The sequence below is a fragment of the Abramis brama genome, assembly GCF_963993115.1.
Source record: "Abramis brama genome assembly, chromosome: 2".
Taxonomy (NCBI): Eukaryota; Metazoa; Chordata; class Actinopteri; order Cypriniformes; family Leuciscidae; genus Abramis; species Abramis brama.
In genome coordinates, this window is record NC_139964.1 from 22,487,167 (window position 1) to 22,499,554 (window position 12,388).

Consider the following 12,388-nt stretch of genomic DNA (forward strand, 5'->3'; position numbering starts at 1 on the left):
GGTATTTATCTGACAAAATTATTTCAAGACAAGTCACCTTTATTTCTACAGCGTTTTTTACAATACAGATTGTTTCACAGCAGATTTACATTGATTACAGGAAAATAACGCAACAAATTTAGTTTCGGCTGATAGATACAGCAGCTCTAGAATAAAATAGTGTCATTGTGCAGCTTAAGTAAGTTTAGTGTTGATTCATTTCCATTGTAAAAATCTTTAGTTATCTATTTAGTTAATTTATCTATACAGCCGCTCTGGAGAAAACAGTGATGTCATCGTCCAGCTCAGTTAAGTTCTCATATAATGGTGTCAATGCAGGCAGATCAATAATATTGTTGAATAATAAGTGACAAAAAAAGGGGCAAACTACAGCTACAGGTTTTAGAAAAAGTAAAAAGCTCACAGGAGAAAAAATATTGTCAGCAACAGTCATTTATTAATATTTCATTGCTCTCTCTTGTTTTTTTTCATGTGTTCATAATTTATTTGCATGACTGCCTGGCTAAAATATATGTCTGTACAATTTGGCATGTTTTGTTGTGTTATATTAGCCTACAAAAAAAACAATTGACTCCAAGCACAAACTACACAATATGCTTACAAAAACACATAATACTATTTGAATAAAGGGTGAATCTTCCAACTGATCTTCAAATCTTGCAGCAAAATCAAGCCACTTTTATGAGGATTGCAAGCTTCCCTGAGTTGTTGGATCCATTGATGGATCTCATGTTTGCATCATTGCTTCAACTGTAAATGAAGAGTTATATCAATAGAAATGGATTCCACAGCATCAATACTAATTTGTGATCATTTTGCACAATGCAAAGCATTTTTTTAAAAATACATTTAAATATTAAAGTTTCAGTGTCTTAATTAAATTATTTTACTATAATTACATTAAATGATTGGTGTAATGCTGCAGTGACCTCGTCCTTGCAGGCTCACTATTGGCTGATTCAGTGGTTGAGGGCGGCCATTTTGGCTTGATATCATTGTATGCAAGATCATTTGGAAAGTCAATGACCTGCCAAACAGCAGAGGTGGAAAGTCCAGGGGTCAGAAAGTAAAAGTCCTGCCATATGTTTATTCCACCCATGAACTCACACAGCAAAAACTCCAGTGTTAAATGAACTCTCCTGGGAGTTTATTTGGCTCCAGACTCAAGAGTGTTAAAGTTAATGAGATAATTTAGTGATTGATTGAGTGATGATTGAGCATTATTGAAGACGCCTGATGTTAACAAGCAGAATCACCAAAGGAGAAAATCTCATTTATTAAAAGTTACCATTATGGTGATCAGTGTTGGATTTATTTGGGCTCTTGACCATTAAAATAATAAGGTTAGATTTTGTTTGGCTGTTGTATCTGAGTTATAACTCTCAGATGAACAAGATCAGGTGGTGTTGGTTATGTTTTGTCATCATTTGACATCATCATTTGACATCAAACTCATCAAAACTCATTTAGAGAGTTAGGTTTACCTTGTTGATTATATATATATATATATTTTTTATTTTTTTTTTATTTTTTTTATTTTTTTATATCAGAACAACTTTAAAGAAATCATTTGAATTATATTGAAAAATCTGGATCTTATTCTGTAGAATCACTGTGATGCAGTAATGACCAATATACATCTAAGTCAGAGATTAGGCTCTAAATGAGTTCAATGATTTAGGTCAAATGATGATTATGTTGAAATATAACCAACACCTGTTCATCTTTTCTCTTTGATCATCTGGCTGTTATAACTCAGTTACAGCAGCCAAACAAAATCTGAAGTTAAACATTTAAAGGTCAACTGCCCAACTAAATCAAACACTGGTCCCCATAATGGTGACTATAATTTAGATTTTTCTCCTTCAGTGATTCTGCTTGTTAACATCAGGTGTCTTCAATAATGTTCAATCATCACTCAATCAATCACTTAATTAGCTCATTAATTTTAACACTCTTGAATGTTAATTTAACACTCATATTTTAACACTTTAACACATAAACTCCCAGTTCATTTAACACTGATTTCACTAATTAGTTCTCTCTCCTGCTGAATTAGCAAATCCAGGTGATTGGAACAAAATACTGAGGAGGACTTTTACTTTCTGAACCTGGACTTTCCACCTCTGCCAAACAGTAGTGGCCAAAAGCGATGTCCAGCTGTTACATCCAAAGACGTATATTTTTTTTGTGAGAGCTGCACGGTACTGTGGTATGTTTTTTTTCTTTCTTTCTTTTGTTGTTGTTTTGTGTCTCCAGCTCTACTTTGGCTCCTCCCACTCTTTCACTCTGGCAGGTAGAGGATTGCGTCCCCAGCTGCACCTGCTTACCAACCAGGAGGGAAGCAGTATAAAAGCAAGCAGAACTTTCAATCAAACTTTTCTCCAGAGCATGATCTGTGTTCTGCCAGGTCCAGTTGTTGGAAGCTGTCGTGCACATTTTTGTGGATCTTTTTGACTATTTGCATGTTCCTTTGTTTGGCTTAGAGTACTGTTGCTTTATTGCCTGCTTATTGTTGAATGCTTTAGCCTAAGGCACTGTTGCTTCCTTGTGAGACGCCCCAGACTACAACTTTAACACTGTAAAGTCACCTTGTGATTTGCTTTGCCATTTAAGCTGTTATTCTCCTGATTGTTTGTTTTTATTTCTTTTTTACTTCGGAACTGTAGGGAGGTGGGCGCCATTTTACTTTGTAATCTCCTGTTTTCTCCTGGTTTGTGGTTAGGTAGGGAGTGAGTGTACATTTCTGTTATGTATTTGTTATATTCTTTGAGAGGCTTAGTATGAACTTAACTCCCAGGTAGACTAAACTTTTGTTTGTTATTTTGGCATTGCCCCCTTCTGAAGTCTTTGTTTCCTCCCTAAGTTGTATTCTCTAAGTAAACTGTTATATGTTAAGAGCCTTTGAATAAAGATGTTAAAAAGGATCTTGTTGTTGTGGTGCTGTGGCAGGGCCCAGACGAAATGCTCTTCAAAACCTTAATTTTGTTTCGTTCTGTTAAGAAAGAAACTCATAGGACGTAACACCAGCAAAGGAAAATTGACATATTCACTCTTTATTCAAATAGTATTAAAAATGTGTTAACGATTTCAGAAGCGTATTGTGTAGTTGTGCTTGGAGTCAATTGATTATTTGTGATAACACAATGAAACATGCCAAATAGTACAGATATAATTTTTAGCCAGGCTATCATACAAATAAATATAAGAACACAAGAAAAAACTAGAGAGGACAATGAAATATTAATAACTATGTTGCAGACAATGTATGTTTTTTTTTTCTTTTCTTTCTTTTTTTTTTTCTAAAACGGTTTGCCCTTTTTTGTCACTTAATATTCAACAATATTACTGATCTGCCTGCATTGACTCCATTGTCTCAGAACTGAACTGAACTGAGCTCAGCTGGACAATGACATCACTGAAACTATTTTCTTCTAGAGCTGCTGTACAGCAGAAACTAACTTTATTGCATTATTTTCCTGTAATCAATGTAAAGCTGCTTTGAAACAATCTGTATTGTAAAAAGCGCTATATAAATAAAGGTGACTTGACTGGAAATCATTTTGTCAGATAAATACCTTCACTAAAGTTTGGGGTTTTGTTCATCCCTCATATTTTAAAATATCTAAAAACATATATAAATATAAAGATATATTCCCCATAATTTGATGGTTTAAGCAAACTTGTAGTAAAAGAAAAACAAACAAAAAAACACTCTGCATATCACTTTTGGCCACTACTGTTGGTCTGGTGTGGTTAGTGTCACAATAGTGGTATTTCAGACACTGCTTACTGTAGAGCTCAAGTTATCATGCACTTCTGCATTTTTACAGTCACCAAAAATGTAATTATTACTTTCATTTCATTTCATTGCTATAAAATTTATTAAAGGTCAGTTACAAAAAGAATACCTTTGTATGGGTGGAATTCCTGAAGGGGTTCAGACTGCAAGCAGAGGTGGGAAATCCAGGGGCCAATGAGTAGAAGTCCTGCCATATGTTTATTCCACCCATAAACTCAGTCAGCTGATTTCACTAATTAGTTCTCTCTCCTGCTGAATTAGCAAATCCAGGTGATTGGAACAAAATACTGAGGAGGACTTTTACTTTCTGAACCTGGACTTTACACCTCTGCATAGCAATGCCACATGTCAGCCAAGAGCAAAGAAATAAACCAGAACTAGGGCTGGGCGATATATCGCACGATATTGTTATGCGCATCTCATCAGAAAAGCCGGTTCCTTGATTAGTAGTAAATCACCATCACCTGCTTTCAGATGGAGCGGTGTTAAATTAACACTCCTGGGGCTGGAAGTGTATATGAGTCCACACTCAAGAGTGTTAAAGTTAATGACATAATTAAGTGATTAATTAAGTGATGATTGAGCATTATTGAAGACACCTGATGTTAACAAGCAGAATCACTGAAGGAGAAAATCACAAATTGTAAGTTACCATTATGGCGATGGGTGTTTGCTTTAGTTGGGCTCTTGACCCTTATATGTTTACTTTAATTTTTACTGTTGTTTGTCTGCTGTTATTCATTTATAACATTTAAATGAACAAAGTAAAATGTGATCTGATAGTGTTGGTTATGTTTTGACATAATCATGCTGTGATGTGAAAAATGAAACTTATTGAGATAGTTTGGTTTAACTTGTTAGCAGCAGTTTTGTGATTCTTCAGCCTACGATTATCAGTACTTTACTTATAATTCAAAATATTTAATAAACATTGTTCTGATCAAAAGACTTTGAAGTGAATTTAATTAGAAACACAGACATCAATAATCAGCCTGTGAATCTCAACAATGGTGACAATAATAAAGCATGTTGCAGTGGCTGCCACCAATCACAACTCATTAATGGCTCCCATCATGCATTGCGGTATGAATAAATTATGATCTGAATTGTCTATGTAATTTACTTTTCCTAATTGAATATTCTGCTCGTCACCAATGTTGAGATGCATTGACTGAATCTTGACGTCTGTGTGTGCCTGAAAGAAAGATTTTTTTTTTTAAACAACTCCACAAACAGCATTACCAGCTTCACTTATTACTAACCAGACTGACTTTATTTCTGTTAGAAGTCCTTATTGAGATGTTTAATTTGAAGTCACCATAACAGTGATTCTTTGCTGCTGCAAATGTGTTTGACAAACACACTGTCACAGCAGCCAAAAAACACACAATATATATAATAAGAGTTAAGAGCCCAACTAATGGAAACACTAATCACTGATATGGTGACTTCAAATGAAACGCATTAGAGTTAAACACCTGTTAATTCTCAATAAAACCTTTTGTAGACGTCTGCCAGAAAAATAAAGTCAGTCTGGTTAGTAATAAGTGAAGCTGGTAATGCTGTTTGTGGAGTTGTTTAATCCTCCTCTGCTGAGATCTTCACAGATTTAATGTCTTTTTTTCTCTTCAGTTGATTTCATCTGAGGCTGTGGCTGAAATTACTCCATATTTAATATACACAGATTTTGTGGCTATGATATGGTCCAGTTCTGGTTTATTTCTTTGCTCTTGGCTGACATGTGGCATTGCTATGCAGAGGTGTAAAGTCCAGGTTCAGAAAGTAAAAGTCCTCCTCAGTATTTTGTTCCAATCACCTGGATTTGCTAATTCAGACAGGAGAGAGAACTAATTAGTGAAATCAGCTGCTGAGTTCATGGGTGGAATAAACATATGGCAGGACTTCTACTCATTGGCCCCTGGATTTCCCACCTCTGGGTGTGACAATTCATCGACACCGAAGTACACACATCTTGGCCTACAGGCCTTAATCACTATCAGCATCTCTGTGTCTTTAGGGACTCCAAATGGTCATTGGGGAAAGAGGGGGTGGAAAACAGTAAAGCAAATGTCTTTTTTCATTTCAAATATCTTGAATTATTTTCAACCCTACACCTTGATGATCAAACTTTTATTGTTTGATAAACTCCGTCATCATTTAACTTCAGTACATCATATTTTCACTGAAAAGTGCACGGCCTCCTCCTCTCTGCTGCCATCTTGTTACTCCTAACTCGGTTATAGGAGACCTCTCCAGCACTCTTAAATAATTTAGGAGCTGAGACCATGTCTTGACTCTTAGGAACCTTTATGAATCACACTTATTCTTAAGTTTAGGAATAAGAGTAAAATTACGTTATTCTTAGATTTTTGCAGACTTAAGACATACGTAGCTTCTTTCTCAGCACACCAATTCTGAAAACAGCGAATAGTCCACACTGAGCACTTTTCCAGATCTTCCGTTTCTCTCTCATTAATTTCAGAGTGTCTGCTTTGTTTTTTATCTTCTTTCTATGTCCTTTCCAACTGTTTCCACCACTCATCCACGCTTAAAACACCCATTAAGTCAGAATTTAAAACTAAATCTGTCATTTTGAAACAATTTGGTGCAGCAATTTGTTTTACAGAATCACAAACTGCAGTTGCGCAGTAATACTAATGTTATGCGCTCACAGGTGTGGGTTTGTGGAGTAATTTACAACGGCTTCAAACACGGCTCAACCAATCAGAATCAAGGACCGGAAACTATCCGTTTTATAATACAGTCACGTTGTTTAGAAAGAAGCATCTAAACAAAGTCAGTGCACATCTGTTTTGAAGTAGCTTCTTTTTAAAGAACTTAAATATCTTAACACACTGCTGATGGTTCCCATATAAACACCGAACAGTATTAACACTGGGAATTTTAATTTTCTGCACTTTCACTTCTGCTTTAGCTTTTTCTCCACCTTGTCTTTGGGTTTTAGCTTCGAGGTGGAAAAGGAAGCAGTGCTTCCACAAAAAAACTGAAATAAGAAATGAATCCACAGTACAAAAATAAATCAACACTACTCACACATTTTCGTGCACATTAAATCAATCTGAATCAATAGGCCTAAATAATTATGTTTATTAGAAGATTATTTAAAAAGTAATCAATGGGCTTTTAAATGTGCAGTCAGCTCGGTGAAATTAAAGGCACTTCTCAGTGTCTGTGACCAGGAACAGTGCTAGGCCTATTTTAGGGAGGACTGAAGTGATAAGGACTTCAGTTTTTACAGTAAAGTCTGTAAAAATTCTAAGAATAACGTAATTTTACTCTTATTCCTAAACTTAAGAATAAGTGTGATTCATAAAGGTTCCTAAGAGTCAAGACATGGTCTCAGCTCCTAAATTATTTAAGAGTGCTGGAGAGGTCTCCTATAACCGAGTTAGGAGTAACAAGATGGCAGAAGGGAGGAGGAGGCTGCGCACTTTTCAATGAAAATATGATGTACTGAAGTTAAATGATGATGGACTTGAACAAACGATAAAGAAGTTTAATCATTAAAGTATTCTTTTTGTAACTTACCTTTAAGAAATTTTATAGCAATGAAATGGAATGAAAGTAATAATTATATTTTTGGCGAATGGAAAAATGCAGCAGTGCACCGGTGATGACTCGGGCCCTTCAGTCCACAGTTAGCAGGCTCAAATAGCACTATTGTGGCACTAACCACACCAAATAATACAGTAGTGGCCAAAAGTGATGTTCTGAGGTTGTTGTTGTTGTTGTTGTTGTTGTTTTAATGATCCTACAAGTTTGCTTAAACCAGAGGTCTTCAATCCTGCTCCTGGAGGGCCACTGTCCTGCAAAGTTTAGTTCCAAACCTAATCAAACACACCTGAATCAGAAGACCTCTGGCTTAAACCATCAAATTATGAGGAAAATATTTTAATATTTATATATTTTTAAATATTTTAAAATATGAGGGAAGAACAAAACACTAAACTTAGTGAAGGTATTTATCTGACAAAATTATTTCAAGTCACCTTTATTTCTATAGTGCGTTTTACAATACAGATTGTTTCAAAGCAGCTTTACAGAGATAACAGGAAAATAATGCAACAAGTTAGTCTTGGGTGTACAGCAGCTCTAGAAGAAAATAGTGTCATTGTCCAGCTTAAGTAAGTTTAGTGTTGATTCATTTCTACCAGAAAGACAAAGTATACATTTATTAACAGCCCAGCAAGCAAGTATTGTGCTATAAAGTATTTTGGTGTAGGCCCTGTCCGTAGCTCGCAATCCGAGGGTAACAGAATCTGCATTTCCTGCCTGAAGACGAAGGCAGGGGCGCAGCCGACCCCTAGAGAGTGAGAGTGAGTTAGAGTGAGAGACCCCCTGTGAGGTATGGGAAGGGACCATCCTGGTGGTGGTGGTGGGGAGGATGGAGGCGAATGTTGGCGTCAGCATCTGTGAACTCAGATGTGTGTAAGTACCGATCTTTTATACTGCAAGTATTAGAACATGATTGGATAGATGAGAAGGTAATAAGTGATGTAACAATTTAGTCTTCGTGGCAGAATTTACACTAAAGCTTTCATTTCCATTGTAAAAAAATCATTAGTTATCTATTTAGTTCATTTATCTATACAGCCGCTCTGGAGAAAACAGTGATGTCATCGTCCAGCTCAGTTAAGTTCTCATATAATGGTGTCAATGCTGGCAGATCAATAATATTGTTGAATAATAAGTGACAAAAAAGGGGCAAACTACAGCTACAGGTTTTAGAAAAACTAAAAAGCTCACAGGAGAAAAAAAAATCATACATTGTCTGCAACATAGTCATTTATTAATATTTCATTGTCCTCTCTTGTTTTTTCATGTGTTCATCATTTCTTTGAATGACAGCCTGGCTAAAACTTATGTCTGTACAATTTGGAATGTTTGTGTCATCACAAATAAACAATTGACTCCAGGCACAACTACACGATATGCTTACAAAATCTTTAACACATTTTTAATACTATTTGAATAAAGGGTGAATCTGACCATTTTCCTTTGCCTCACTGTTCCACAGGGGATTCCACAGCATCAGTACTCATTTTGATAATTTTGCACAATGCAAAGCAATAATAAAAAAATATAAGTGGGACTTAAGTATTACAAACTAAGGACTAGTGGAATAGCCTCCCTGATAATGTCTGGGGCTCAGACTCGCTCTCCAAGTTTAAATCAAAATTAACAAAACTGATACAACAAGCATGTTATATAACCATAGGACTAGTATTAAAACTAGTGTAGTTGGCAGGGGAAGCATACACCCTGTAGCTCTAAGTATATACAGTGCGCAGCTAAGCTATGAAATACAGTGTGTTTCCTCATTAATGAAAATGATTTCCACTCCTGTCGTACTGAATTCCAATTAACACAAAATGCTGCAATAATCGGATTGAAAAAAAATGCTCATTCTTTATTCTACACTGTCAGAAATAGGGGTACAGTGGGAGTCCATTTCTGTCCCCCAAGGTACATATATGTCCCCAAGCATTAAAAGGTACATATATACCGATTCTTTTAAAGGTTACGGTACAATATCAAAAGACAGCCTCTGCTAAGTAAATTTTTTTTGTAAAAATTGTTTTTTTAAGGTTTTAATGATACCTTAATCATTTACGGTAGATTTTAACTTACCACTATATTTGAGTAGCCTTGAAATAAAGGAAATAAAAGTTTTGTAAGTCAATTTACTGATATTAAATCATTATAACACAGCACAAACTCCAGTGTTAAATGTACTCTCCTGGGAGTTTATTTGGCTCCAGACTCAAGAGTGTTAAAGTGTTAAAATATGAGTGTTAAATTAACAATCAAGAGTGTTAAAGTTAATGAGCTAATTAAGTGATTAATTTAGTGATGATTGAGCAATATTGAAGACACCTGATGTTAACAAGCAGAATCACTGAAGGAGAAAATATATATATTTTAAGACACCGTTATGGTGATCAGTGTTTGCTTTAGTTGGGCTCTTGACCCTTAAATCATTAACTTTAGATTTTGTTTGGTTGTTGTATCTGATTTATAACAGCCAGATGAACAAAGAGAAAAGTTAATCAGGTGGTGTTGGATATGTTTTGACATAATCATAATTTGACCTGAATCTCTGAACTCATTTAAAGTCTAATCTCTGACTTAAATGTATATTGTTTATGACAGCATAAGATCCAGAATTTTTTAAATAATCTAAAGGATTTCGTAAAAGTTGTTCTAATAAAACAAATATTTCTTTAAGGCGCACACAGACATCAAGAATCAGTGTATGAATCTCAACAATGGTGACAAACAGAATATTCAATTAGGGAAAGGAAATTAGTAAGACAATTCAGATCATAATTTATTCATACCGCAATGCATGATGGGAGCCATGAATGAGTTTTGATTGGTGACACCCAGAATGCACTGCAACATGCTTTATTATTGTCACCACTGTTGAGATTCACAGGCCGATTATTGATGTCAGTGTGTCTACATAAAGTAATTTTTAAAGTCTTTTGATCAGAACATCTGTTAGGAAATATTTTGGATTATACTGAAAATGCTGAAAATCATTTGCTGTAGAATCACAGTGATGTTGTAATAAATAACATATATTTAAGTCAGAGATTAGGCTATAAATGAGTTCAGTGATTCAGGTCAAATTATGATTATGTCAAAACATAACCAACACCACCTGATTAACTTTTCTCTTTGTTCATCTGAGAGTTATAACTCAGATACAACAGCCAAACAAAATCTAAAGTTAATGATTTAAGGGTCAAGAGCCCAACTAAAGCAAACACTGATCACCATAACGGTGTCTTAAAAATTATATTTTCTCCTTCAGTGATTCTGCTTGTTAACATCAGGTGTCTTCAATAATGGTCAATCATCACTCAACTAATCACTTAATTATCTCATCAACTTTAACACTCTTGAGTCTGGAGTCTCATAAACTCCCAGGAGAGTTAATTTAACACTGGAGTTTTTGCTGTTGGACCTCAAGGTACATATATGTACCTTTTTAAGGGTCAAAAAGCATTAAAAGGTACATATATGTACCGTTTCTTTCAAAGGTTAAGGTACAATATTGTACCCTTGAGGGTACAGCCCCACAAGCCATTGTACCCCTAAAGGTACAATTATGTACTTTATTTTCTGAGAGTGTATGTAGAGCCAGCCCTGATTGGCTGCTTGAATCTCAACGTAAAAGAACGTCCAGTTTGCGGTCTTTCTTTCTTTTGGCCATCGGTGGAGAAGATGTCATAGCACGGTTACTCATGGTTCTTACAGGGCTTTCAACCGAGGAGGTCCTTCAGAAAATATCAGAAGCAGGCATAGAAGTAACCGACGTCGAGATGAAAGGAGAGGAAATGGACTTTCAGGCAAATGACACTTACTCAGATGATAATAATTTATATGTCACAGTTAGACTTTGAGTTTAAAATTAAATGTTGGAAAATGTGAAAATGAAAAGGATTTAAAAAATTCTGATTTTAATTCAGCATGTGTATATATATATATATATATATATATATATATATATATATATATATATATATATATATATATATATATATATATATATATATATATATATATATATATATATATATATATACAAATCTCATTATAGTCAACGATTGTACCCTGTCAAAGCCAATTTTGTACCATTTTTGAAGGGTCCATTTTTGTACTGTTAAATAAAGGTACAAAATTGTCACCACAGGTACAAGACTGGTCTCTTAATACAAATCACAAGGGTACAAATATGTACCCTATGCCAAGGGTACAATATTGTGACAAGCCATTGTACCCCTAAAGGTACAATTATGTACTTTATTTTCTGAGAGTGTATGCAACCAGATAAGCCTTAAACAACTCTTTGATTACAACAGCATGTCACTTAGTACAGTATGCGCAATAACTAGAAGCCTGCATTAAAACGATAACATTTGCATTAGTAAGCAGTACAGTACTGATGGCAATGTTGCTGAAACAATGACAAGCATTTTGCTGATACCTGGATAAGCACTGATTAAATATTGCACATATTACATTATTTATAATCTTCAACATACAGTACAGTAGAGTAACCTTATGTTGTGTGATGAACCTTATGTTTGTTACAGAACAGAGACTCACAACAAGATTGGTTAGGGTGAGAAACATATATTATTATCAGAAGGTTGCGAGCACCAGCAGGTGCAGGTAAATGAGAATGTCTTTGAGAAATGATAAATGGAGATACTGACATAGCTGGACGAGGGAACGGACGAGGCAACAGACGAAGTAAACCAGGAAGACGATGGAGACTTGGAGAAACAGGATGGGAGAGGAATAGACGTAGCATACACTTCATAGGAGGGAAGTGCAGACGGGTTAAGCGAGTCCTTATGAACGAGACCAGACAAAGTGCCAGAGTGAGGTGTGTGCTTATATGTGTCTCTGTGATGATGAGCAGATGATGTGCAGGGGCAGGTGATTAATACTAAGGTGACAGTGATCTTTGTGATTGAGTGGTGATGGAGCCTGGCTGATCCCTGACAATGTTGTGTAATTTTCCAATAATTCAAGCTCAGCCGGATGTAA

The 12,388-nt window shown here is 35.4% G+C and overlaps 1 protein-coding gene across 2 annotated transcripts in view; it reads left to right on the forward strand.

Moving 5' to 3' along the window:
- LOC311076523 (uncharacterized protein) overlaps nt 1-12,388 on the forward strand; it is a 70,578-nt gene that overhangs the window by 32,990 nt on the left and 25,200 nt on the right. The gene's annotated exons all lie outside the window — the stretch shown is intronic.